We start from the raw sequence: 27,606 nt of genomic DNA on the forward strand, positions 1-27,606 counted from the left end.
GGATGGTCTCGATCTCTTGACCTCGTGATCCACCCGCCTCGGCCTCCCACAGTGCTGGGATTACAGGCTTGAGCCACCGCGCCCGGCCTTCTCTTATCTTTTAAATATAATTATACCGTCTTTTCATTCCTAATATTGATTGTTTGTGCTATTTTTTCATGATTAGTCTCACCAGGATTTATTGATTTTATTAGTCTTTGGCTCTGTTGATTATCCCTAAGGTAAGTATTTTATTATTATTATTTCGTTACTTTTTCTCTCATCTTTATTGTCGCCTTCCTTCTATAAAAAAATTTAGTTGTTGTTCTTTTCTAACTTTTTGAAATTAATGCTTAGGTTATTTATTTTTAAACCTCTCTTCTTGTCTATTATATGCATTTGAGGCTTTAAATGTCTCTGCAGGCATCGCTTCAGATGCATTCCACAATTTTTGGTATGTCACATTTCATTGTCATTAATTTCCAGATATTTTCTACTTTTCATTGCCATTTATTCTTTGATTTGTGATTGCTTAACTTCTAAACATATGGAAATTTTTCAGTTATTTTTTTTTGTAATTGATTTCTAGCTTAATGTCACTGTAGTTGGAAAGTATGCTCTATGATTTCCATCCTTTGACATGTGTTAAGAGTTGCTTTATGACTCACCAAATAGAGAACACTGGCAAAGATTCTATGTGTACTTGAAAGGAGCGTCTATTCTGTATTTGTTGGGTGCAATGTTTTATAAGTGGATGATGTTTGTAAATTAACCTTGTTCAAATTTTCTATATCCTTGCTTATTTTAATTGTCTCTAGATTTTATCAATTACAGAGAGGTACTTTAAAATTTCTAACTATATATATATATCTGTATTTCTCCTTGCAGGCCTTATAATTGTGTGTGTGTATGAGAGAGAGAGAGACAAAGAGAGAGAGAGAGCGAGAGACAGCGCTCAAGTCAGCACAGTATAAGTAAACTGAATCTTTCTTATTATGAAATATCTCCCTTATCTCTAACAGCATTCCTTGCCTTATAATCTTTCTCTGAGTTAGCTATGTAATCTTTCTTTTGCATGATATATCTTGCTACATTCTTTTATATCGGGCTCTTCTGTATGTTTAAAAGAAAGGTATGTCTCTTTAAAGCATAGTTTTAAAAATCCAGTCTAATAATCTTTTGACTTTTAAGTTGACTATTTAGTCAATTTATCTTTAATAGAATGGCTGATATTTAGATATAAATCTATTATCCTACTATTTTTTTGTTTGTCTCTCACCTATTCTAGGATCCTTTTTCTCCTATTTTTCACCTTTGTTTGCATTTCTTAAGTATTCTTTATTATTCTATTTTCCCTCTTTCTTAGCTTGTTATTTATACTTTCTGCCATAATTCTTTTAAAGATTATCTAGAGTTTAAAACATGCATCCTAACTTATCAATGACTAACACAACTTGGTTATCACTTCCTGTACACTACAAGGAACTTAGAACAATTTAACTTCATTAACTTCTTTAGATTTATGTTCTACTTGTACAGTGTATATTATTCCCTACGTATTTTAAACTCCTCAGTACATAATTATTATTTTATACAATCAATACTTATTTCTTATTTCTATTCTAATTATTTCGATTGCTCTTCACTCCTCCTTACATCTCTGAGCTTTGATCTGGGATAATTTTCCTTCTGTCCAAACAATACTCTTTAGGGAATATTTCCTTTAGTATAGATCTGTTCATGACTGTTTAAAATTATTTATTCATTTATTTTTAAATAGAGACAAGTTGTCACTACATTGCCCGGGTCCTGGGCTCAAGCAATCCTCTCACATCAGCCTTCCAACATGCTGGAATTACAGGCATGAGCCACCATGCTCAGTCTAATGATAATTTTTTAATATCTTTAATTCTGCTTCATTTTTGAAAAATATTTTTGGTAGAGATAGAATTTATAGTTAATAGTTGTTTTCTTTCAGCAATTTGAAGATAGTATTCCATTTCCTTCTGACATCTACTGTTTCAGTTGAAAAGTCAGGTGTCAGTCTTATTGTTCCTTTAAAGATAAGAGGTAACCACTCCCCAACCCTGATGCTTTTCAGCTTTTCTCTTTGTTTTTGTTTTATAAAAGTTACCATGTTGCCCCTATGTTGTTCTCTTTGGTTTTGTTTTCAGAAATTTTACTATTTTGAATCTTTGTATTTATCCTGCTTGGTGTCCTAGGGCTTCTGGATTCTGTGGCTTTGTGTACTTTGTTAGTTTTGGAATCATCTCAGCTATTTTTTTCCAATTATTTTTATGTTCCACTTTCTCTCTCCTCTCCTGCTGAATCTCCAGTTACATGTATATTAGGCCTTTCCACCATGTTTAATATGTCTTTCACAATCTGATATTTATTTTCCAACTGAAACCCTGTAAATGCTTTATCTTTACTATTTTCTTCTGCTCTATCTTCTAGTTTACTAACTCTCTCTTCAATTGCATCTACTCTATTGAACCCATCCATTTGGTTTTTGAAAGCTTAGCTTTTTAAGTATAATTTACATACCATAAAATTCGTCCATTGTAGGTGTACATTCAATGGTTTAATTAATTCAGTTATACAACCATAACCATCACCACAATGCAATCTTAGGGCCTCTCCATCACCCGAAAAAGTTCACTCATTTAGATTTTAACAGCAGTAATCGTATTTTTCAGTTCTAGAAGGTCCATTTGGTCTTATTTACAATTTTCAGTTCTCTGGCAGGGTTTTCAACCTTATCTTTTCATTCTTCAAGCATATTAATCACAGTTATTGTAGGGACCATATCTGATTAATCTATGATCTGGATCTCTCGTAGGTATATCTAATTTGCTTATTTTTATTGGTTTTTTTAATCATATCTGGTCTTCTCATGTGTCTATTATTTCTACTGACTGAGAGATACAGTACATGAAAAACTATAGTGATGACATGAGGTTCTGGGAAAAGCATCTTCCTCCAAAGAGAATTTTTACTGTAGCTTCCGGCAGGCATCCAGGCTAGGGGCACTAATCTGAAATTATCTGGGATTTGGATTCAGTACCTATATTTTATTTCTGATTCTCCTAGACTTAGGGTTCTCAATGAAAGCCTAGGTTGTTTACTAGGGCTTCTGCTCCTTCATAGGACCTAAATACAATTACCACACCCTCAACCTCATGAAATCATTGAAAGCTCTGTTAAGTTTCTTAATCTCTTAGCCTCTACTTTTTGAACTGAAATTTTTCTCAAGAAGATAAAACTCAAAAGCACAGTTCACCTCTCTGAGTTTTCCACCACCCCTTACTCACCCCACCAACCCAGATCTTGGTTCCACAAGTCCCCATTGCCTTGATGGCTCTCCAATTTTTCCAAACTGAATTTTTTTTCTTTTTAATTTTGAGCAGGTTTTCTCAGCAGAAGAGTTGATCAGAACAAACCTGACCTACTATTGCTAAATATATGCACTACTACTGTAAGTTAGGTGACCGTAATTTATCAAACCAGGATATTCTTAAAAATGAAAGTAGATACTACTAGTGATTACACAGGGGCAGTAGGCATGCAACAAATCTATCACAAACATGTCAAACTGTATGGTCACCCCAATAATAATGCATGGAGTGAATGAATTCTCTTAAGAATCCAGAGGGATCAGAAAGCGCTCATTTCAACACAACATTTCAGAAGAAACAACTGAGACAGATTAATCTGATGCCCCATGGAAATTCCACTGTTGTTTGTAGGGCCCCTTCTAAGCTCCTTTAGGGATTTAGCTTTTTCTCCATTTTTCTTTTTTGAGACAGAATCGCACTCTCTTGCCCAGGCTGGAGTGCAATGGCACAATCTTGGCTCACTGCAACTTCTGCCTCCTAGATTCAAGCGATTCTCCTGCCTCAGCCTTCTGAGTAGCTGGGATTATAGGCACACGCCACCACACCCAGCTAAGTTTTATGTTTTTAGTAGCAACAGGGTTTTACCATGTTGGTCAGGCTGGTCTTGAACTCCTGACCTTGTGATCTGCCCGCCTCAGCCTCCCAAAGTGCTAGGATTACAGGCGTGAACCACCGCGCCTAGACGTTTTCTCCAAATTTTTATTTTGGGCAAATAAAATATAAATGTTTTTCAAATTTTTATTTTGCCTAAACAAAAATAAATCAATTTAAGAATCACATTGGCCACATCAAGAATATGGAGGTCTGGTCTCTTCCCTTTGTGGTGACTGAATATTTGGTTTTAAGGACAGAAGTAAACCCTTACTCATTGTGAAAAGAGACTACTCAGGGGCTCATTGCATTAACAGAGGGAGTTAACTATTACAGCCTGCTAGTTCCTGGACCCTACATACTACTAATGCCCTTGGCTGAGACTTGGTAAATTCATGTAGTTTTGGAAACTCCTTCAAGTAAGAGAGAATTTTTTTCTGAAAAAAATAGAGAAGGCTTTGACTTGAAAAGAAAGTGAGTACAATTCGCAAGAAGAGCACTGCACCATGTTCCCTTTTCTATTTTATTAGAAATGCTGTATTATACTCTCATTTAGCAGAAATTCTATCCCTTATTTCATGAAGGAAACAGCATAATAAGTAAAGGGCTTGCTCCGTCTTGGCTTCTGAGAGAGCTAGATTTGCCTCCTGGGTCATCTTCTTAAGTGAACTCTTTTGGGCTGGAGAGCTGTTCTCTGATTAATGCCAGAGCCAAGCCCAGGGAGATGCTCAATCAAATAAAGTAGCATTGATGCCTAATTATAGACTCACCATGTCTTGTATTTTGCAGCCTGACCCTTCCTGGAATTTTGACGATGTTATTCAGGATATCACTTCCTATTCTTAATCTGCATATTTTAGATGGCTTGATTCAAAACAATGTTTTGGATACAAACATTCCAACTTTCTCCAAAACACAGGCTTTATCAGCATATAAAGTAATTTGCCACATGCATTGTATTTGCATCCTAGCAAGTGGATAATAGATTAGAGTTACTAAAATGCCCAGTGTGTTTTCCCATCCATAGTACACTGCGGTAAGAAAGAAAACCACTCAATGAAAAGAAAACAAAATATGATTCCACAATTTAACTTAGGTCCATATGCCATTGTCATTTATTAAGACCAGTAACAACAGAAAATAAAAATGAGGCATTGAAAACACTGAGCCTAGCAACAAAGCACTGAGTGAAACTCAAGTCCAAGGTGATATTGAGGCCAATAACCTAGGTTCAGCTGAGATTATCTATGGCCCTGGGGAATATTCAAGAGCTAAACTCCTCTGCTTGTTGATTTGCTAAACACTGGCCTAGAGACAGGTCAGCCTCCCTACGGAAGGCCTAAAACCAAAGAAAAAATGAGTGCAAGGTCTCTCTTTTTTCTTTTTTCTGCTTCTCCATTGTTTGTCTACACTCCTTCATCTAATCCTCCGTAGAGCAGGGTCTTACCTCCCTACACCCAGCCCCTCAATAGTACTTGCACTGTGTAGACCTCAACAAATGTTTCCAGGTGGAGTAAGTGAATTCTCCTAACAATTCAGATAGAGCAGAAAGGGCTCATTTTAAGATAACACATCTCATTTCAAGATAACATCTCAGAAGAAACAACTGAGACAGACTAATCTGATGCCCCATGGAAATTCCACTATTGTTTGTAGGGTCTCTTCTAATCCCCTTCAGGGATGGAGCTTTTTCTCCAAATTTTTATTTTGGTAATTTTCAAACCTAAAGAAAGTCTGAGCCTGGGCAACATGGGGAAACCCTGTCTCCACAAAAAATATAAAAATTAGCTGGGCATGGTGGTGCATACCTGTGGTCCCAGCTATTGGGGAGGCTGAGGTGGGAGAATCACTTAAGCTTGGGAGGTGAAGGTTGCAGTAAGTCAAGATCGCACCACTGCACTCCAGCCTGGGTGACAGAGCAAGACCCTGGTTCCAAAGAAAAAAAAAAAAAAAGGAAAGTAAAAGAAAGAAAACCTGAAGGAATAATACAATGAGTAAGAGGCAGACCATAAATATGGTCTGCATCCCTAAATATGTTAGTAGGTATCTCCTTAGAACAAGAACATTTTCCTTCATTCAGAGGCTTAATTTTTTTAAAGCACACTGTCCATTCAAAACTGAATGGTAGGTGACATTTTCAAAAGTCCAGCACAACATTCACACCTTCAAGGAATGTATTATACAGTTGGTGACTTAGATTGTACAAACATAAAATGACTTGGGGTAATTAAATCTTAAGGTTGATAGTGCTCTTTTTAAGTAAAGTAAGAACTCAGAGAGGTGAAAGTAAGGGTGGATGAAGTTTCCAAGAGGAAATATGGGACAAAGGTGGACTAGCTGTTTATCAAACCTGTTTCTTCTTCTTCCTGGGCAAACACCTAAGCCACCTTCCCAGCAATCTCCCTTGCAATCAGATGTAGCCACCTTGCCAAGTTCTAGCTAATGGATGGTGGGGGGGAACCACACCACATCTGGGCCTTACCAATAAAAACCAGCCACTCATGAGCCTCCACGTGCTCTTCCTTTTTTGCTAATATGATCCAAATGAGCACCATAACCTTGGAGCCATGGGTTGAAAATGACAGAGTCCTAAAATGCCAAGTAGTTGGCTCTCTAAAACCTGAAAGAGAGGTATCCACTAAGCAGGTCACCCATTTGGGGTATGTAAGAAACAAACTTCTATTGTTTTGATTCATGACATTATTTTGGTTTTGTCAAAGAAGCCAGCATTACCTCAACTAGTATGTTGGAACTTAAAATACTCCTGAATACGTGCAGAAGGAAGTAATAATTTGAAAATAAGGAATATACTTTTTTCTCTATTGCTTTCTACACATATGATCTGTACGCTAGTTGGCCAAAGGCATTCATGTGTTTCAGGGTATATTAATATTATTAAAGAAGGAATATGAAGAGAAAGAAGGATGTAAGTTTCTTTTCTGGTGGGATTGCAGAATAATTACCTGTCCAATCCTCCTACTGAAAACAACCAAAAATGCTGGACAAAATATTTCCTCAAAAATAGCTTGAAACATATTCATGAGCTCACACACAAAAATAAGGCACACTCAGAACAGAACAGTTATGTTAGTTTTCCCTTTGAAAGCATTTAACAAAGTGGGAGAACCTGAGCTTCTGTTTTTACAACTTAGCAGGACACAGGGGAAAGCAGATAAACTTGGTGACATTTACAAAGGGCCACCAAGGTAGAGCGTGTAATAGGCATCCAGCTACAGACAGGACTTTAAACTGCCTGTCTCAAAAATAAGTGCTGAGTAGAAAGGGAAAAGTCTTTACTAAAAATATGTAACCACAAGGTAGTCCTTGCAAGAGTTTACGGGACAAATTGATTACATGTTTTGTCCCCAAAACCTCAAGTTGAGAATTTTATGTCCTCGGTTTGCAGGTTGGTAATGATCCCAGGAACCTGGCACAAACAAACGCAAATTCTAGAGAAACTCACTTTCAACTCCAACCCACTGATAAAGAACCCACTAATAAAGTTTCCAAAACAAAACACATGCGCGCACGCGTGCGCACACACACACGCACACACACAGCACCATGAACAACAACCAGTGAAAACAATAGAGAGGAGAACCAGGCCAACAAAGACTTCAAATTTCAAAATTATTAGACACAGAACACAAAATTTTGTTTAAACAGATAAGAGGAACAAGTACATAAGAATTGAGCTAGATCAGATAGATTAGGCACAGAAACCCAGAGAAAGAGACTGCCCCAATTATCTAGACTGCAGCACACAGAAATATAGAGATAGAAAAGACGACAGAGAAGCCGAAACATAGAAAGGACAGAACAAAGGTTTAACATGCTTAATTTGAAACCTGGAATTAGATGAGAAAGAGCATAGAGCAGGAATAACAGTCTGAGAATCTTCCAGTTCTGGTGAGAAAGCCAATCTACAAAGTCATAAAGCCCCAAAACCTCCAAGCAAGATAAACACATAAAAATAAATTGACATCTGAACACTTTATGATAAAATTGCCAAACACCAAAAACAAAGAAGGCATCTTAAAAACAGTCATAAGTTACTCCTGAAGAAACATCTTCAACATAAATGGCAACAGGACTTAGCATTGATTTCTCAACAGTGCCAGTCAGAAAACAAGTGAACATATTTAATATCCTGAGAAAAAATGACCATAATTTTATATCTGGCAAAAATATATTTTATACCTAGCAAGATTCTATTTTAAGAACAAGGGAGAAATGGGCATTTTTCCAATGAACAATAGCTGAAAGAGTTTTCTATCAGTTTATCCTCACTAAATGAAATCTAAAAGAAGTGATAAAGTGGGTGGGTTAGGGGAAGGAATTATAAGCAAAGAATGTAGTAAACATATGGGTAAATCTGCAAAACCGTTTCTGGTTTAAAACAATAGTAAGTAATCTGTGAGATTACAAATAAAATTAAAAAAAAAAAAAAAAAAAGATAAAACTAAAACACTGGGCAAAAATGAAACCTAAATTGGGGGAGCAGGGATTGGAGTAAAGTGGTCTAAGGTCCGTGCACTGTTTGGGAGGAGAGGAAAGATACTAGTTGGCTTTAGGCCTTGATAAGTATGCATGCTAAAATTTCTAAAGAACCACTAGAAAAGGATCTAGAAATATCTTATCTAGAGGATCACTAAATGAATCATAATAGAGTATAAAACTTCCAAACTATAGAATATATAAAATAAGACAAAATAATTAATTCAAAAGAAAGCAAGAAAGAAAAAGAGCGGCCGGGCACGGTGCCTCACCCCTGTAATCCCAGCACTTTGGGAAGCCAAGGCAGGCGGATCACAAGTTCAAGAGTTGGAGACCAACCTGGTCAACATGGTGAAACTCTGTCTCTACTAAAAATACAAAAATTAGCTGGGTGTGATGGGTCACACCTGCAGTCCCAGCTACTCGTGAGGCTGAGGCAGGAGAATTGCTCGAACCCGGGAGGCGGAGGTGGCGGTGAGCCGAGATCTCACCATGGCACTCCAGCCTGGGCAACAAGAGGGAAACTCTATCTCAAAAAAAAAAAAAGAAGAAATACGGAAGAGGCAGGAAAAATGTAAATAAAATGAAGAACTAAGTTAGAATATACATGTAATTACAATAAATAGAAATGCATTATATATTTCAGTTACAAGATAAAAAATGTAAATAAAATGAAGAACTAAATTAGAATATACATGTAATTACAATAAGTATAAATACATTATATATTTCAGATACAAGATAATTATTTTCAGACTGCACAAAAACACTAGCTACATGTCATATATAAAAGATACAGCTTAAATATCAGGACACAAAGGTTATTTTATTAGAAAAAATATGTTTTTATTAACATACTATAAATGAAAATTTGGGCGGTGGCTCATACCTGTAATCCCAGCACTTTGGGAGGCCAAGGCAGGTAGATTACAAGGTCAGCAGATTGAGACCATTCTGGCCAACATGGTGAAACCCTGTCACTACTAAAATACAAAAAATTAGCCTGGCATGGTAGACACCTGTAGTTCCAGCTACTTGGGAGACTGAGGCGGGAGAATCGCTTGAACCCAGGAGGCAGAGATTGCAGTGAGCTGAGATTGCGCCACTGCACTCCAGCCTGATGACAGAGCAAGACTTTGTCTCAATAAATAAATAAATAAAAGTTTTATACTCTAGTAGACACAAAAGAGTAAGAAGAATAAAGATACAAGCAGAAAGTAAAAGGAGGCTGAATGCAGTAGCTCACACTTGTAATATCAGCACTTTGAGAGAGAGCGCAGGACAATCACTTGAGTCCAGGAATTCAAGACCAGCCTGAGCAATATAGCAAGACCTCATCTCTTCTAAAAAGTGAAAAACTCACCAGGTGTGGTAGTGCACACCAATAGTCCCATATAGTCCCAGCTACTTGAGCCACTGCACTCTAGCCGGGCTAGATCCAGTCTCCAAAAAAAAAAAAAAAAAAAAAAAAAAAAAAAAGAAAGAAAAAAAAAAGAAGGATATTAAACAGAAAGAGGGACCATGGAGAAGACCCAAGAAACTAAAATTTTTTTGGAAAACACTAATAACAGTAACAAAATTCTGGTTATACTGATCAAGAAAACGTAAGATATTACAAATGAAAAACTGTGATGGCACAGAGATTAAAAATAGTAATTAGAGGCTATTATAAACAATCATTATGCCTCCTAAAGTTAAAACCAAGATGAAATCAACAGATTTTTAGAAATGCATAAATTGCTAAAGTGGATTCAAAATGAAATAGCACACCAGATTAGTCTTACTATAAAATAAATTGAATTAATAGTTGCAAATCTTCCTAAAATACCACTTCCAGATAAATAGATGACTCCTATCAGCAGGTGACCACTGTGTGGAGGTATACATAATTCTAGTCTTATGCAGACTATTCCAAACAACAGGAAAGCTCTCTGACTTATTTTAGGATAGAAAAACATTGATACCAAAATTTTGTAACATCAAGGTTAAGCATTGAAGCCAGTAAAAAAGAAAAAAAAAATTTGATAAGAAAAGAGAATTATAGGACTTCTCATGCCTGAACATATGTATCTAATAAATGCGCAAAATTTGGAGAGTATGTGTGTAGCATAAAAATAAAACTATATATCTACCTCACACTATATACAAAAAACAATTCTGGGTGGACTCAAGACTGAAATAGAACACGCAAACAAATACTTCACAAATGAAGAAACATATATGACCAATAAACAAATGAAGAAACATGTATGACCTATAAACATAAGATGCTTAAGCTTATTAATAACCAAGAAAATTAAAATTAAAATGAGATTATTTCACACCTACTAAATGGGCAAAAATGTTAAAAGTCTGACAATATTAAATGTCAGCGAGAATGTGAAACAATAGAGACTTCATGTTGGTAAGGATGTTAACCGGCACAGCGCTTTTGCAAACAGACATTTTTGCAAACAGGCATTAAGATGCTGGAGAGCAGTGAGCATGCCTCAAGGTCGGTTGTGGCCAGCAGAAGGGACCCCATGCAAAGACCACCAGGTCAGTGGCTGGATGGAGGAAGTGGCTAAGACTCAAGTTTGGGCCAGGCCTGGTGACTCACGCCTATAATTCCAGCACTTTGGGAGGCCGAGGTGGGCGAATCACTTGAGGTCAGGAGTTTAAGATCAGCCTGGCCAACATGGTGAACACCCCATCTCTACTGAAAGTACAAAAATGAGCCAGGCATGATGGTGCACACCTGTAATCCCAGCTACTCGGGAGACTGAGGCAGGAGGATTGCTTGGACCCAGGAAAATGGAGGTTGCAATCAACCGAGATTGCCTCACTGCACTCCAGCCTGGACAACAGAGAGACTCTGTCTTAAAAAAAAAGACTCAAGTTTGCTGCCCATGGACACAGAGGTGGGTCCAAGTCGGCAGGGTGTGCCACAGAGGTTCTGATAAAGCCAAGAGGACGACGGGACTGACATATTTTGCAAACTGTGCATCACTTATTGGAACCCATCCAATCTTTCTTTTCTTAACTAAAATAGAATAGGGTAGGTCAATATGGATTAAGTGTAGCAAGAATGAGAAAATCTTGTAAAATGTATGCTTCAACCATACATGCTATCTTACAAAAACTTTTATTTCATCTATCTACAGCATACCTATACATGTGGTGTACAATGTGTCTACATCTTACTGTGGGTCTTTGAAAACCACTAGATTAGACCACCTGTTATAAAACCACAGACTTCAACTGCTAGTATAGCTAAATAAGCTGCTCCCAGAAGGCAAGAAACCTTGCCTCCAAGAGCAGAGGCCACCGAGCCTACGAACCCTGAGTTTGTTCCTCTTTCATAACAAGTAAACAAAAGGGCAAGGTCGACATTCCTTCCCATACACACTATCCTAGGCAAAGAACTGGGGATGGGCAGGCAAGACAACCTGAGGGAATGAGCGTTGTTTCCCTGGAAAAACTCAAATTATCTTAAGGAACTGTTTGGATTAGCAGAGCCAACTAAGTTTTTTGATGGGTGTGATCCAAACTTAATCTTTCTCTGACGATCAGTGGGTGTGTGCTGGGGAGGAAGGCTCACTGTAGAGAGAATTAACAAATTGTATTTCCTCTACACATGGAGTTTTCCAGTGAATCAAGGTGGTAATTGTACAATATGGAGGAGGAAGGTTGTAGCCAGGGAACCAGATGCACAAAGGCTGGGAGCTTGAAGGACCACAGCAAGTTCAGGAGTGAATAGACATCAACTAGATTCTGGGGCATTCTCTAAGCCGTCAAATAAGTAAAGCAAGATTATAAAAGAACTCGAGGCCGGGCACGGTGGCTCACGCCTGAAATCCCAGCACTTTGGGAGGCCCAGGCGGGTGGTCGTGAGGTCAAGAGATCGAGATCATCCTGGCCAACATGGTGCAACCCCACCTCTACAAAAAATGCAAAAAATTAGCCAGGTGTGGTGGTGCATGCCTGTAATCCCAGCTACTTGGGAGGCTGAGACAGGAGAATCACTTGAACCCAGGAGGTAGAGGTTGCAGTGGGCCGAGATTGTGACATTGCACTCCAGCCTGGTGACAAAGTGACTCCGTCTCAAAACAAACAAACAAACTTGAAAGTTAGGCAGAAAAAGAGAGACTTGGTAGACCAGGCAATGAAAAGCCATCGAGGTTCTGTTTTGAGACAGGGTCTCGCTCTGTCACCCAAGCTGGAGTGCAGTGGCATAAACATGGTTCACTACAGCCTCAACCCCCCAAGCTCAAGTAATCCTCCCACATCAAGCCTCCCAAGTGGCTGGGATCACAGGTGCACACCACCATACCCAGCTAATTTTTGTATTTTTTGTAGAGATGGGGTTTTGCTGTGTTGCCCAGGCTGACATCAAGGTTCTTAGTAGACAAGGAACACAGACAGCAACATTGACAACGTAACAATAAAAATAGCTACAAACATTTGAGTTGTGCCAGGCTCTATGCCGAGTGCTTTTCAGGGACTCACGGTTTAGCCCTCCTAATAATCCTTTCAGGATTTCCACATTACTGAGTTTTATTTCCATATTACTTATGGAAATATTACTTAAGACTTGGGTCTTAGGACAAGTAACTTGCCTAAAGTCACACAGCTGTTAGGTGGCAGGGAGGAGGTCTGAGAACACAAAGTCTAGCTTCAAAGCCCGTATTTCAAGACAGTTTTAGAGACAGAAGTCTTCCAGAGCATGGTCAAGGTTACCTGTAGTTTTTTTGAAGTGAAGCATCCATGAAAGTTGTGGAGGTGAACAGGGGGTGGATTTCAAAGAAAGTAACAAGAAGCCCTGGTGATAAATTAGATATATGGGATGTAAAACGAGGGGGTGGGGTGTCCAAGTTTTCTAGCCCGAGAAGTAAGGATAATGGTTGTAACCGAGGGAGAAAAAATGAGGGCTCTTATGGATAATTTCTGCCTAAATGTTTAACCTCTGAACTTCCGGCACTCCTCTTGTTCCCACTGTTCAGACTAAAAAACCACTCTGCCAGGATCTTCATGTTGAAGGGAGTATTAAAAATCATTACTCTGGCCGGGCGCAGTGGCTCATGCCTGTAATCCCAGCACTTTGGAAGGCCGAGGTGGGTGGATCACCTGAGGTCAGGAGTCCGAGACCAGCCTGACCAATATGGTGAAACCCCTCTCTACTAAAAATACAAAAATTAGCCGGGCATAGTGGCGCACGCCCGTAGTCCCAGCTACTCGGGAGGCTGAGGCAGGAGAATCGCTTGAACCCAGGAGGCAGACGTTGCAGAGAGCCGAGATCTCGCCACTGTACTTCAGCCTGGGTGACAGAGCGAGACTCTTGTCTCAAAGAAAAAAAAAAAATTAGCCGGGTGTAGTGGCACATGCCTGTAGTCCCAGCTACTGGGGAGGTGGAGGCAGGAGACTTGCTTGAACCTGGGAGGCAAAGGTTGCAGTGAGCCAAGATCATACCACTGCACTCCAGCCTGGTGACAGTGAGAGACTCAGTCTCAAAAAAAAAAAAGATTATTCTAAAACATGTGTCGTTCTAAGACTGTAGAAAGAGCTGAAGAGTAAAGAGTGGTAACAGAAGCTGCTGATGGCCTGGCCACGTGGCTTTCAGGCCTTACCATCTCAGGGCATGCCAGCCCAACCACCAGCTGCTACCAATGGCATCAAGAAGTCCTGAGAACCTTCTCTGGCTGAAGACTACTCTGACAGCTTTCATAGATCTCAAGTACTGGTATCAACACCCCCTGAGAGCGGTCTTCAACCCATAACCGAAAGCAGCGTGGCTGGCAAAGGTGCCCTGTGTGCCCCAGTGTGGCTAAACTCCACCGCCCACAATGGGGTCTGATGGGATAACTCACTATTGGCTGCCTTCCCTTCCTCATTTCCCTGTCCTGCACCTACTGGTATCTTCCTGGGACAGTCTCTCAAGTAAACTCTCCACCTTTCAATCCTCCTTGCAGGGTCTGTTTCTAAATTAAAACCAAAGGCTTAATATCTCCAGGAACCAGCTCAGGAGGGTGGTACTTCAATCTGTCTATATCTGCTCAGAAGATGAACTTCAAAAGAGCCACATTTGGGGATATTTCCAGTTAAGAAGCCTATTAGAGTTACAGAACAGGTCATAGTCTGTCCGGGAGTGATTTTTTCACCCTCATATCCCTATCATAGGGCACAGTTCCTGGTATGCAGTAGGTGCCCAATAACTGCTTACTGAATGAACGTGCAGATGATTTGTTTCCCCAATTTGTGCATATGTCTTTGGGATTTCCCTTGATTAATTCTTTAAAATGATTTCATACATGTGAAATAAGTGAAATCAGGCTTGTGAAATATTAATTAGTTCCATCAAGTTCTGATCAGTCACCTGAACTCTTTAAGAGAATTAGAAAACTAGTGAACACATGTTTGACTGAGAATGTCTACATCTGTTCTATTGCTAGTTCTAGCTGGTCACACACATACTAGGCACAGTGGCATGCCCAGTTGATGATTTAATTTTCAAGATCCCCCTATATTCTTGCAAGAGCAGAGCTCCTGCTTAGAGGAAAAAATCAAGTTGAACCCCACCCTAACTTGGTCTCTGTAGACTCTGTATGATTTAGGGGCATGAGGGAGCCCCAAAAAGAAGACACTGAATAGCTTGCTGATCTGCTGACTTAAGCCAGTTCTTTCTTATTCTGAAAGAAATCAAGGACATGTCACTGTATCTGCACACCTGAGTTTGTTGAGCCTTTCAGACCAAATGTAAATGTGAGTGTTGTCTAGGAAATCTGTTTTGTGAGTTAGACCTAATGCCAGCAGTTAGACTGGGTATAATCTTTGGGTAATTCTGGAATTAGGACTTTGCATTTACCAAGTAGGTAAATGTACTCAGGGGTAGATGAAGAGAAAGCCAAAAGGTAAAGACAAATAAAGAAAAATAATCACTGACAAGGGACCCAAAAAGCCCCTGCCATCACTAATGGTCACATGTGAGAACACAGAATGTCAAGAAGCAAAATCCTATTTCTAGCGGGAATTACAGCAGATATTCCCCAACCCACCCTGCATTTTTCCTCCCAAAGGGAACTCCATTTTAAGTGTGGCGGGGGAAGTCTTCAAGCCTGGGACAGAAACAGAGGTACAGTTGTGAGATGGTCAGTCTCAGCAGAAAGCCTGGGATTTGGAGTCAGAAAACTTGATGGTGAACAATATTAGTAGTCAGGTACCAAAGAACGTGTGACTCTGGGAACACAGCTGCCTTGGTTTCTTCATCTGTAGAATGGGACATTAATGCATATTCTCATTAGATATTAGCAGTATTACTAAGTTAATATGAGACGCAAAAAAAATACTGTAGAGAGCAGCATCTGATAAATGAAGGCCCCTCGCCAGTGTGATGTGATTTTTCTGTATCACCCAATACTGCCACACTTCCCCAAAAGTGTCAAGAGGCCATTCTAAATGCGAAATCTAGTCACAAGAAATAACATGATGGTCTTAATTTAGAGAAATTTATGCCGGGCGCGGTGGCTCAAGCCTGTAATCCCAGCACTTTGGGAGGCCGAGGCGGGTGGATCACGAGGTCAAGAGATCGAGACCATCCTGGTCAACATGGTGAAACCCTGTCTCTACTAAAAATACAAAAAATCAGCTGGGCATGGTGGCGCGTGCCTGTAATCCCAGCTACTCAGGAGGCTGAGGCAGGAGAATTGCCTGAACCTGGGAGGCGGAGGTTGCGGTGAGCCGAGATCGCGCCATTGCACTCCAGCCTGGGTAACAAGAGTGAAACTCCGTCTCAAAAAAAAAAAAAAAAAAAAAAAAAAATTTATTAAATAGTCATTATAGAGTCATTGTTTTTTTTTAAAGCCTGCAAAAGTATTCAGTTTGCTGATTAGGAAATTTCAGAGTGCAACGAGATCTCTTAAACTGACTGGGTGCAGTGGCTCACACCTGTAATCCCAGCACTCTGGGAGGCCTAGGTAGGAGGATTGCTTTAGCTGAGCTTGAGACCAGCCTGGGGAGCACAGGGAGACCCCATCTTTACAAAATTAAAAAATCAGCCGGGTGTGGTGGCACACACCTGTGGTCCTAGCCACTCGGGAGGTTGAGGTGGAAAGACTGCTTGGGCCCAGGAATTCAAGGCTGCAGTGAGCCATGACTGCACCACTGCACTCAACCTGGGTGACAGTGACAGAATGAAACCCTGCCTTGAAAAAAAAAATTAAAGAAAAGGCCAAGCACAGTGGCTCACACCTGTAATCCCAGCACTTTGGGAGGCCAAGGCCAGTGGGGTCACGAGGTCAGAAGTTTGAGACCAGCCTGGCCAGCATGGGGAAACCCTATCTCTACAAAAAATTAGCTGGGCATAGTGGTGTGCACCTGTGGTCCCACCTACTTGGGAGGCTGAGGCAGGAGAATTGCTTGAACCTGGGAGGTGAAGGGTGCACTGAGCTGAGATCGTGCCACTGCCTTTTTTTCTTGAGACAGAGCAAGACTCTGTCTCAAAAAAAACAAAAACAAAAACAAAAAACAAAAACAAACTCTTACATTATCTAAAATCTAAGCTTGTATAATATACTAAAATCCCTCTCCAAGTGGGAACTGCTACTCTCTGACCCTTAAGAAAGTGGCATCTGCAAAGGTACTAGGCACACATTTGGAGAAGCCGTCTGTTAGCAACTTCAGCAAGGTCCTGGTAACTGGCATGTATCCTTCCATTCAAAAAGAAAGTCCCCCAAAACCTGGGCGCTTAATGCTCACTGCCAAAGAAGCCCTGCTCTGTTTTATCATAAACACACCCTGGGATGGTTCTGTTGGTTACACACTCATTCTTTTTTGAAATGCAGGTGGAAGGAGGAAGGAGATAGCTTTAAACAGCCTCAACATGAAAAGCGTCAGTCAACACAATTCAATAGCTAACCACAATCATTTCACCATTATCACAGACAACTATTTGGTCCTTATGCCAGTTTCCTCTTTGTAAAGGAAATACTATATATATATATATATATATATAGAATATATATATATATATATATATATAAATTTTTTTTCCCCCAGCACAAATTATTGGAAGATGTGTGGCTTCCTGGAAATCTTATTATTTTAATCATCATTTCTAACCCCATGCAGGTAGTAGAAACATGGCAAGCACAATGAAAGTAACAGGAAAATGTACAGAAGGGTCCGTCCTTTCTACTTCCACAGACTCCTCTACTGGGTGCCTCTGAGAAAATGATGCAGAGGGGTTGGCCATGGTCAGGAGAAGCACAGTTCTGCTATGGTTTGCCTGAATGAAGAGTCTGCTGACCTCTCACCTCCATACCAGGCACAGGTGAATCTTGTGACTGTGAAAATCAAGAGTGGAACTGAAGGGGATTCCTCTGTCTGCCACCCCTAGAAATCCTCAATACTGATAGCTTCTGGGATGTCAGGGGGAAAACTGAGCCTGATCTCAACACTGCCATTTCAGAACAATCTCATAATTGAGGAGATAATGTGAATATATTTGATGATATGCAAATATCATCTGTGTGTTATCATTTTACTCAACACTCAAAACACTACTGAGTCTGCCAAGCAGATTTATATAGCTTGGCAAATTTTCATTTCATGAATGACACTTCATATGAAATTATTTTCACTGACTAATAAAATAACAGTGGTAGAACAGAGATCTTGAGGTGGTAACAGAATAAACCATGCATTCCGGCAAAATTATAACCAACTAATCTCAAACACCCCCATGTGATGTTCCTATTATTTGCAAGGAAAGGGAGCCCTGGTTTATAAGTAACCCCTAAAAATATTCTTTCCCTCTCTCTCATTATGGACTGGGCCAGGGCTCTTTCATGCTCGTGGTCAGTCATCTTTTTCTATATGCATGTAGGCTTCCTAAGGTACGCTGTATTACATCGCTAATTGCTATCTTTTCCCTACTCAAGCAGCCTCTTAAATTGTCAAGCACTTTGGAAGACTGAGGGGGGTGGATCACAAGGTCAGGAGTTTGAGACTAGCCTGGCCAACATGGTGAAACCCTGTCTCTGCTAAAAATACAAAACAGCCAGGCATGGTGGCACACACCTGCAATCCCAGCTGCTCAGGAGGCTGAGGCAGGAGAATCGCTTGCACACAGGAGGCGGAGGTTGCAGTGAGCCAAGATCACGCCACTGCACTCCAGTCTGGAGACAGAGTGAGACTCCATCTTAAAAAAAAAAAAAAAGTTCTCTGTTTTGCTAAGAGGTTCCAGGGCCCTGCAAGCAACTCCCCAAGGTCTTCTTCAGAGAATATTTTAGAGGCAGTGCTTTTCAAACTGTGTACACAGCGGCACTGGGTTCTAGAGTGTTCCCTGGGCATAGCCCAGGTGACGATCGCAGGCTCTGGGCTCCTGGTTCCCTCAGAGTAGCTCTGTTTTTATTTGACTCATATATTAGGGTCTTGCATAAGATTCTATTTGGTGCTAAGTATAAAACAAAAATGATTTCTACAAAAATGTGTGAAAACCATTGCAATAAATGGTTCTGTCTCCCTCAGGCACTCCTGGCCTCCCTCACCAGGCTGCTCTCTGCAAATGGAGGTGGAAGCACTCATTTTCCTTTAAAGAAGCTTTCCCTTTTCTCCTCTACCCGAATTTGAAACATCTTGGAATTGAAGCAATTAAATACACTTATTTTCAACATTTAAAAACTAATCCGGACTTCTGCACAGTAAATCCTTTCAAAGTTAAAATTTGTTTTTCTCACGTGTACTATATACTGGATTTAGCCTACCCATCCCCAATTTCGATTTTTTTTTTTTTTTTTTTTTTTTTTTTTTTTTTTTTTTTTTTTTTTTTTTTTTTTTTTTTTTTTTTTTTTGCTATCAGCAAGGTTGTTATATAGCTGACATGTATTCTTTATGGACCTTTTGTTATAAGCAATGAGAAGAATGAAGCTGTCTCTTTCTCTTTACCTCTCTACACTAATCCAAAATCAACACCGGCATTTGGTTGGTACTCTCGAATAATTATTAGAAATTTGGCATAGCCATTCAAAAACAGCAGCTTCAGTGAGTATGTGAGTAACTAGCTGACAACTGAAAATGAATTGGAATTTTATTGAACACCTTGTTCATTTGTATTAGTAAAATATGTTGCAAATGATCGTACCATGATCCATTCTCCTAATTCCAAAACCAGAAAGAAAGAAATCTAAATGCTACAGGTTTGTAGAGAATGAATTGTACCCCTCCGAAGCCCCTTTAGAAATTAAGTGTTCTGAGCCAACTATTTGAAAGACAATAGAGAATGAAGGTAGATTCGAGAAACCAACAAATCCCATTCATTTCCTTCAGTTTGTAAAAACAAGCAACTGACATGTTTCCTGCCAATGAACACACTTGCAGATAAGAAAGCTCCTACAGGAAATCCTTGCTAAAAGAGACCAGTTGTGCCATTAAACTTAATCTTCTTTACCAAGTCCCAATCAGTTAAATATCTGGGTTTTTTAGCATACATTTCATAATCCCATGTTGTCAAATATTTAACTTCTAAAGTATTTATTTCTATGACATACATGCAGGATATTAAATAAACATTAAAATAGAGTTAGGACTCTTCTCCTCCCCACTCCCCATGAAATTAGTTGATGAAAACAAGGGAAATTTACTGCTTTTTTTAAAAAAAGATCAAACTGCTAATTGAATAAGTTTTAAAACTGGCCATTATCAATTAAGATAAAGCTATTCAATGCTTTAAATGGTCATGACTTAAGATATTTCTAAGTGTATATCAAGAATGTAAAATTTGAAGACTGCCATTAACAAGATTAGAAAAATACAAGAAACGCATTTGCTTTATTATTTATAGAGTTCAATCACTGGGCCTCTTTGGTTATTTTTTGCTTAGCAAAATGAACTGGATTGGGGGTGGAGGGGAAAGGGAGGGGAGGTCTCCAAACTTTTTTCTTTATAGTCCTCATGGAAATCATTACCAAGATACTAGAAATATTTGCAATTTTGATATTGGGAATGTCTCAATTATCCTAAAAACAAAAGCACTCTTCCCCATCCACAAAAGGGGAAACTTTTCTATTATAAGTCAACTGGATAATAATAATTGCAGTTTTGAAACAGTCCTTATTTTCATTTAGGAATTTTCCTTTCCCTGGTTGGCTTCAGAGAACACCCTCTTTTATATTTCCCAAAGTACCAGGAAATCTTCATCCCTCCCCTTCACCCCCCACCAGATAGCCCCCACCCCCACAACACACAAATGCAGCCTTAGAGTAGGGTTCTAAAATGCCACCGGTCTATAAGTTCAATTGCTTGAGTTCAACTTTGAACCCTCTTATAAACACAAACACCTCATTATAACTTCCCCAGATAACTCGTCATCCACAAGTAATATTCTAATCTTTCTGGCTCTCAGAAGAGTCTTGTTCTAACAGTAGACACACAAATCAGTTTGATTCCACAATTAAGTGTTCAAATACATTGTCGTAGCATTCCCTGGCACAGCTCAGAGGTAGCAAAATGCAAGGTAAGCCTGAGGGCTCATTCTTGGTGTAAGGCTCTTTCCTCAAATATTTCTAATAAAAATACGGTTATGAAATCTAGGAGACCACATTTTTGGTGGTTGTTGTAAAATGACCTTGATTTGACAGGCACGATCTCAGGTTTCAGCAGATGCTGTGGGAAAGCTCACAGAAGCCAGCATGTTCTCCAGGCATCTGTGATGACACGCAGGTTTTGTTTTTGTTTTTGTTTCTTTTTAAGTGGTGGTCATGGTAGAGTATGTATGTGTAGTGGGGGTGGGGTGGGGTTACTCTTCTCGGTTTCCATGACAACCATGTCTCCACTCATCGGTCATTAGATACAATCCACTTCCTGTGTCTAAATTTTTAAGCCAATCAGAAAAGTGTTTATACGTTTAACAACTTCTGGGACAGTACTTCTTTAATGAAATCGCTTTAAAGGCTCAAATGAAGATGTGCATGGGCTTTACAGTTTGTCTTACACATACAATATTTCACAGTGTTTACTAATTCATATTCCTATATGGTGCAGAGTGCCCTTCTTGGATGTGAAACGCATTCTCCTCAAAGCAGACATCACAATCTCTTAGAATGGTGTGCAGGCTGATTTTGATTGTTTGCTTTTAGTCGTCTTTTCCTTTCACTGTCACAGTTTTAGACTTAGTGCATGAAACCTGCTAATGCATCAGGCACTTAAATTATCAAAGTAATGATACAGTTAAGCATCCATCTACTGATGGTGCTTTTTAACGACTTGGATTCAAAACCGGTTAGGAATCATTATTCTAAGTTGAACAACTTTGCATTCTACAACTTACGAGCAGAAATCACTGAGAAGGTATTGTAAAGTGCTGTATCTATACATGCAAGCTAGTAGCTGACGTCTGCAAAGAAATTTGTCACCAAAATGGCCTACTTTATCTGGATAGAAACAACAACAAAAAATTAAACATAAAGGTATCTCGAGCAAACTGCACCCGAATGAAAAACCGACCCTGCAGAAATCTGTGCACAAGAGGGCGAAGCTGAAATTACAGCACGATTTTAAAAGAAGGTTTTGGGTGACTGTTTTCCTAAGTCTCAATCTAACTGACCAATCAGGGTGAGAGTTAAAGTGGGCTCCAGTCATTCGTGCAGCCTTCGGAGCTCTGCACCCTCCGAGCTGCTCTCCTCTCCAAGGCAGAGCCGGCGATCAATGAAAAACAGGGAACAAAAGGAATATAACAGGATGTCTTCCTTAGCTAAGGAAAACGATTCCCTCTTTTCCTCAATGAGCCAGTCGCACCCTGCCTACCACAGCTCCACATGGGAGCTTCCAGCAGACCAGTCCTTTCGGGTGAGACACATTTTACATTTGCAATCATGTGTCCCAACTGCTAGCAAATGTGTCACCTTAAGCACAGCCTGTGACGGAGGGCTCCCCGAGTCCAGCCAATTGAAACTAATAAATTAAATAAATTAATAATCCCACAATTAAAAGCTCCCGAGAAAAGATTACATTTCTCTTCCCCAAATGTCGTCCCGGGAGTATAAACAAAGCATGAAAAATAGTCTTTCAGCCTTCCCAGCCGGCAATCATGGTTTTGCCCTCAAAACAATGTTTCTCCAAAAAGAGAAATCTTCTTCTTGCCCTCAGTGGGAACTCATCTGTAGATGTCACATCAGGATAACCAGTTACAGTATTTGAAAAGAAGCTGAAACTGCCCATAGATTTGACACTGTTTATAATTGATAGCAAAACAGTTGCGACAGCAATGCTGTAAACTCTGCCCAGCCAAACAAACTCCACGTTTAACACGTTCCTTCCTTGAAAATAAAAGTAACGCCCGGGGAGCCCACAGAAGTGGGCTTCCCTAGAAATAATTAACAGAATTGCATCAATTATTTGGTTATTTTTATAAATATCCATTTGTCTGCGATTTTTTTAAAAAAAAATTTAAAAAACGACTATCCACACATTCCTGAGAAACTTTTTTTTTTTTTTTTTTTTTTTGAACTTACTTTTGAGACAAAACTAATGAAAATAAGCAACTTGCCATGGCTGGATCTTTCCCACACGGGCTGCAAGCTATAAATCAATCTGAAACCAGGTGGAAATAGGGGGGCGGACACCTTAAAAAAAAAAATCAAAGGGTGCCCCAAAATGCAGCAGCCTGAACACGGAGGGCTTCTCGTGACAATGCTAAACCCGAGCAGATCAGGAGGCAGGAAATGAGCCCCATTTTCGTTACCTTCGATCGCCTGCCCCCCCAGCTGCTTCTCGCGGCCGCATTGGGGGGCTGCGGCGACGCTGGACTCGCGGGTGGCCCCGCCGCCGGGTCGCGCCGTCTCCCGGCCGAGCTGCAGCCGATCGCGGCCGGAACCCCGGCTCCTGCGCCCGGCGCCCGCCCGGGGTCGGCGGCGCGGCTCCCACCCGGGCCTGGAGCCCTGCTGGGTCCTAGTGCGCGCCGCGCGCCCGCCTCGCGGCCCGATCTGCAGCCCGCACCGAGGGCAGGCGGCTCCCAGCGCCGCGAGTCCCCGGGCCAGGCCGCCACCCCCTCGGCCCCTTGCGAAAGCGGCCGCGGGGCGTGCGGATGAGCTGGAGCTTAATGTCAAACGCTGGCACACGATGTTCAAAAGAAAGACCTTGGCTCCCACTGAACTCTTAGAAGGCAGATGCCAGGATCTGCAGCCCCAGGGTAAGAGCAGGGCAGTACCTGGCAGAGAGGGGCTTGTCCGGTGCACTGGTGACATTGGCGGTTCACAGACGGTGAGAACGGTACGGGATCGATAAAGATAGGTTTCAAAAATATAACGCTAAAAAGAAAAAAGGTTGAAAATGTGTGTATTTAAAACGTTTTAAACTGTTTTTTCCAATATTTTTCCCCTGTTGACAGGCCCTTTTGCATTTTGCTTTCTTTACTTTATAATATGCTCTTTTAAATAACAAAGCCCCATATGGCTAAACATGTAGTCATTTGATTTTCAAAAGACCTCAAAAATTGCATCAAAATATGCACTCATGTATCTCCTAAGAAATCAACGAGAAAGAATTAATGGTGGCATATGGTGTGCCTCATAGAGAAAACTTAATTACAAATTAAAACAAATGCGAAAATTCACAAATTCAGTAAACTGAAAGTAAATGATGATCCTAGATGTATACACAAATCAGCTCCTGTACAATTAGGAAGACTGTAAATTCCAGGTTTCTCTTTCACAAAGGGGAAAATCAGATTCCCCTCCTTTGCCCCCAAAAGGACTTTCGGCAACCTCTCGGCACATTCATTTACTGCAGCCCACCTGGAAAGCAACTTTTAATCTTGCAAGTGCTCATTTAAGAGGACAATTCTATTAGCCCTTAATTCAAAATAAAAGTGCTTTAGTTTGAAAAGCCTGTTTGAAAGCCTTCAAGACTGGGAGTTTTCTTTCAGTCTTTGATATCACCAAGTTTGAAGGTCACAATTCTGTAGAACTGCTAATAACAATGGCACTGTGGTTTACACCATAAGGAAAATCAAATATGTGCTTTCTGATTTCTATTTTTGAAGCAGAAAACGTCCCTTTGAAAAGTACTCTTGCCCTCCCCCTTTCCAATTTTATCTAAACAAGTGTAATGGAAGATTTTTAGTATTAATTAAACATCAAAGGCACTTTCTCTAATGCCTTATATCCATGCAAAGAACTAGTTGTCGTATGTTACACTTGTCAATCTTAAATTACTTGCACATACATCTCCTGCGATCTTTACCACACCTCTGGGAGAAATCAGATACAATAATCTGCAATTTTCAAATGAGGAAGTGGAGGTCCCAAAAGGTAAAGTGACTTGTCCAAAAATCACATGGCTGGTGAGCAGAGCAGCTAGAATCCCATCCTATCTCTGCTTCCAACAATCCCTGTTTTTTGAGTGCATCACCTGGCCTCCCAACTATTTCTCTGTAACTACTGCAGAAAATGAAGTATCTGAAACAAAAAAACACAGGCAGGTTTCTTTAGCCATCATTTCTTACCTGTCTCAGAGCAGCAATTGACCAGTAAGGAAATAGGAGGCTTGTTGGAAATACGTTAGTCTCCGCTAAAATGAGAAAGATGGCTAGGAAGACCCACCCACAGTGGTCAGATTTCTGTCCTGGAGCTGCTCAGGGCAACCTGGCAGACAGAAAACTTCAAACTCTGAGGCTGAGCAATGCCTCATCCCCCATACGTCTTTTGCTCTTTATCAGAAATTAAGAACTGACTCCATTTGGCACAGGAGGAGTAAGTTTTTCTCAAATTGAACTTGGGTTTCTATGAGCAGTCCCAGCGCCAAAAGGCCTCAAAAACTCTGGAAATTCAGATACAAGATGGCCTATTAGTGGGATCCAGGTGTCTCTGTCCAGACTTGGTGACCCCTGGAACTCTGATGGGTCTCCAGGACACCCCTTCTCAGGCCTCCTGCACCCCTGGTAAAGTTCTGTGTGTGGCCATCCCCTTCCTCCTCCTCTGTGCCAAAAGGAAATGTGACTTATCTGATGATGTGTCCCTAAATACCAGCCAGGTCATGGGCTGGGTGACATTTAACTGAAAAAAAAAAAAAAAACGAAACATTTCATTCTGAAAAGTGATTCATTCCTTTCCTTGTGCATTCACAAGGACAGGGCTAGGCATGGCCGTATCATTGGAAAATGCATATGACTTCCCTAGAAGGACTGGAAGGATTAAGGCAAGACTTACTTGATGAATTCATTTGATCCCTTTGTTGAAAACTGGTCTAATTACTTTATAGTCACACCATCCATGTGGCTGGCAAATGTTGCAAATGCTAGGCTCAAAGCAATCTCAGCACCAGGAGCAAATGATGAGAATAAATGCTGGTGGTGAGCTCAGTTCACCTCTAGCTCAAAGTTAGAGCACACCAGAAGAGGTACCGGTCGGGAGAAACTGTCATTCATTCATTCATTCATTCATCCATTCATCTAATTGTGTATGTATCAAATGTTGAGCAAGGTACTGTTCTAGGCTCTGGGTAGAAAAACTAAAGTTCTCAGGCACTCCTCATCATATGGAGCCCACAGACAGGCAAACAATTGTAGTGCAGTGGTCTCAGCAGAGCAGTAAAACCATGACACTGGGGATATGAGGGCAATCTGGCTGCGACATCTGTCACCCCATTGATCTCCAGGGTTGATTCAGCTGATCTGGCTGGCTAGGCAGGTGTCCCCTTTCTCCTTCACTGCTCCATCTGCATCCCTCCTGAAGCTGCGTCCTCCATCCAAAAGGATGACCTGACAAGGGAGGACCAGTCTTTGGTCAAAGGTATACAAGTAACTGTGCCCCCCTGCTAGAACCTCCAAACAAGCTCTCAAATCACTGGTGCTCTGTATTCAAACACCAACTGTCCCGGTCCTGGGCCGGCTGTCTTCTAAGCCATTCCAGGCCTGCCCCTTGCTCTGTATTGCTAGGAGCTGTCTCTGGCAAGCTGAGTTTCACAGACTCTTGGGTCAGTTGATCAGTGACTGGATATGGCCAAGGAGGGGCACTGGAGGAGTGGAGGATAAGAAGCCAGGGGACATTGGTGTGTCACTCCTGCCTCTGATGGCATCTCTAGCAGTGGCTGCATCAGGCTGAGGCTTCTTTCAGGTAACTCTAGGCCCTGGCCTCAGGTAACGCTGCCACTTCCTGTTAACTATCCAGTGTGGGGACATTCTTGGCTCTCTGCTGGGATTAGTTTCTGGGTGACTTCATTGAGATATATACGAGAGTGGAGAGAAGGAAGTCCCCACTGGAGAGGATACCCTAGGCACTGGCAAAGCCATCGGGGGATGAAGATTGCAGGCGAGGGCACTGCCTGGGGAGCAGCGAGGCTAAAGTGAAGGTTTCAGATGAGAGGGTGTCCACAGATTCTGCTGAAGAGCTCAGCTGGATCCAGAGGCCACTGGGGTCTGGGCGTGATTGTGATTTCTACGTGGCAAACCCCTTTATCTCCCTTTAGCCTCTGCTTAAATGTTCTCTTCTCAGTGTCTCCTGCTCCTCCTCATCCTGCTTATTTCCTTCTTCCTTTTCCCTTACCACTTTCTAATACATCACTATTTACTTATCATTTTTGTTATTCATTATCTGTTCCACCATACACACACACACACACACACACACACACACACACACACACAGAGGAATAAGTTCTACAGGGCCAGGAATCTTTGCTCTATTAAATGATAATTTACAAGAACATAAAATGGTGATTGGTACATAGTAGGTGCTCAGTAAATTTTTTAAATGAACGGATAAAGTTAGTAAATAAAAAGTTATTTGTAGTAGAGTTCTCCAGAGAAACAGAACCAGTAGGATGTATTTATTAGAGAGAGAGCGAGAGAAAAGGGATTTATTATAAGGCTTTGGGTCATGTGATTAAGGAAGCTAATAAGTCCCACAACTTGCACCTGACAAACTGTAGACCGAGGAAAGCCAATGGTGTAACACGTCCCAATCTGAAGGCCAGCAAGCTCGAGACCCAGGAAGACCTGATGTTTCAATTCGTGTTTGAAGGCAGGAAAAAACCAATGTCCCAGCTCGAGGCAGTCAGGCAGGAGCAGGTGGTCCCTCTTACTAGAGGGAGTGCCAGCCTTTTGTTCTAGTTGGGCCTTCAACTGATTGAATGAGGCCCACTCACATTAGGGTGGGTGTCTGCTTTCTTAGTC

The 27,606-nt window shown here is 40.8% G+C and overlaps 1 protein-coding gene across 4 annotated transcripts in view; it reads right to left on the reverse strand.

Moving 5' to 3' along the window:
- The window catches only part of FOXN3 (forkhead box N3), a 485,408-nt gene extending 462,108 nt beyond the window's left edge, over positions 1 to 23,300 (reverse strand). For all 4 annotated transcript variants that reach the window (XM_017524545.2, XM_017524549.2, XM_017524548.2 and 1 more), the window contains exon 1: positions 23,179 to 23,300. The gene's annotated coding sequence lies outside the window, so the exon portion shown is untranslated. The remainder of the gene's footprint in view (positions 1 to 23,178) is intronic.
- Between the last annotated feature and the right edge of the window lie 4,306 nt (positions 23,301 to 27,606).

The sequence above is a fragment of the Cebus imitator genome, unplaced genomic scaffold (assembly GCF_001604975.1).
Source record: "Cebus imitator isolate Cc_AM_T3 unplaced genomic scaffold, Cebus_imitator-1.0 Scaffold34, whole genome shotgun sequence".
NCBI lineage: Eukaryota > Metazoa > Chordata > Mammalia > Primates > Cebidae > Cebus > Cebus imitator.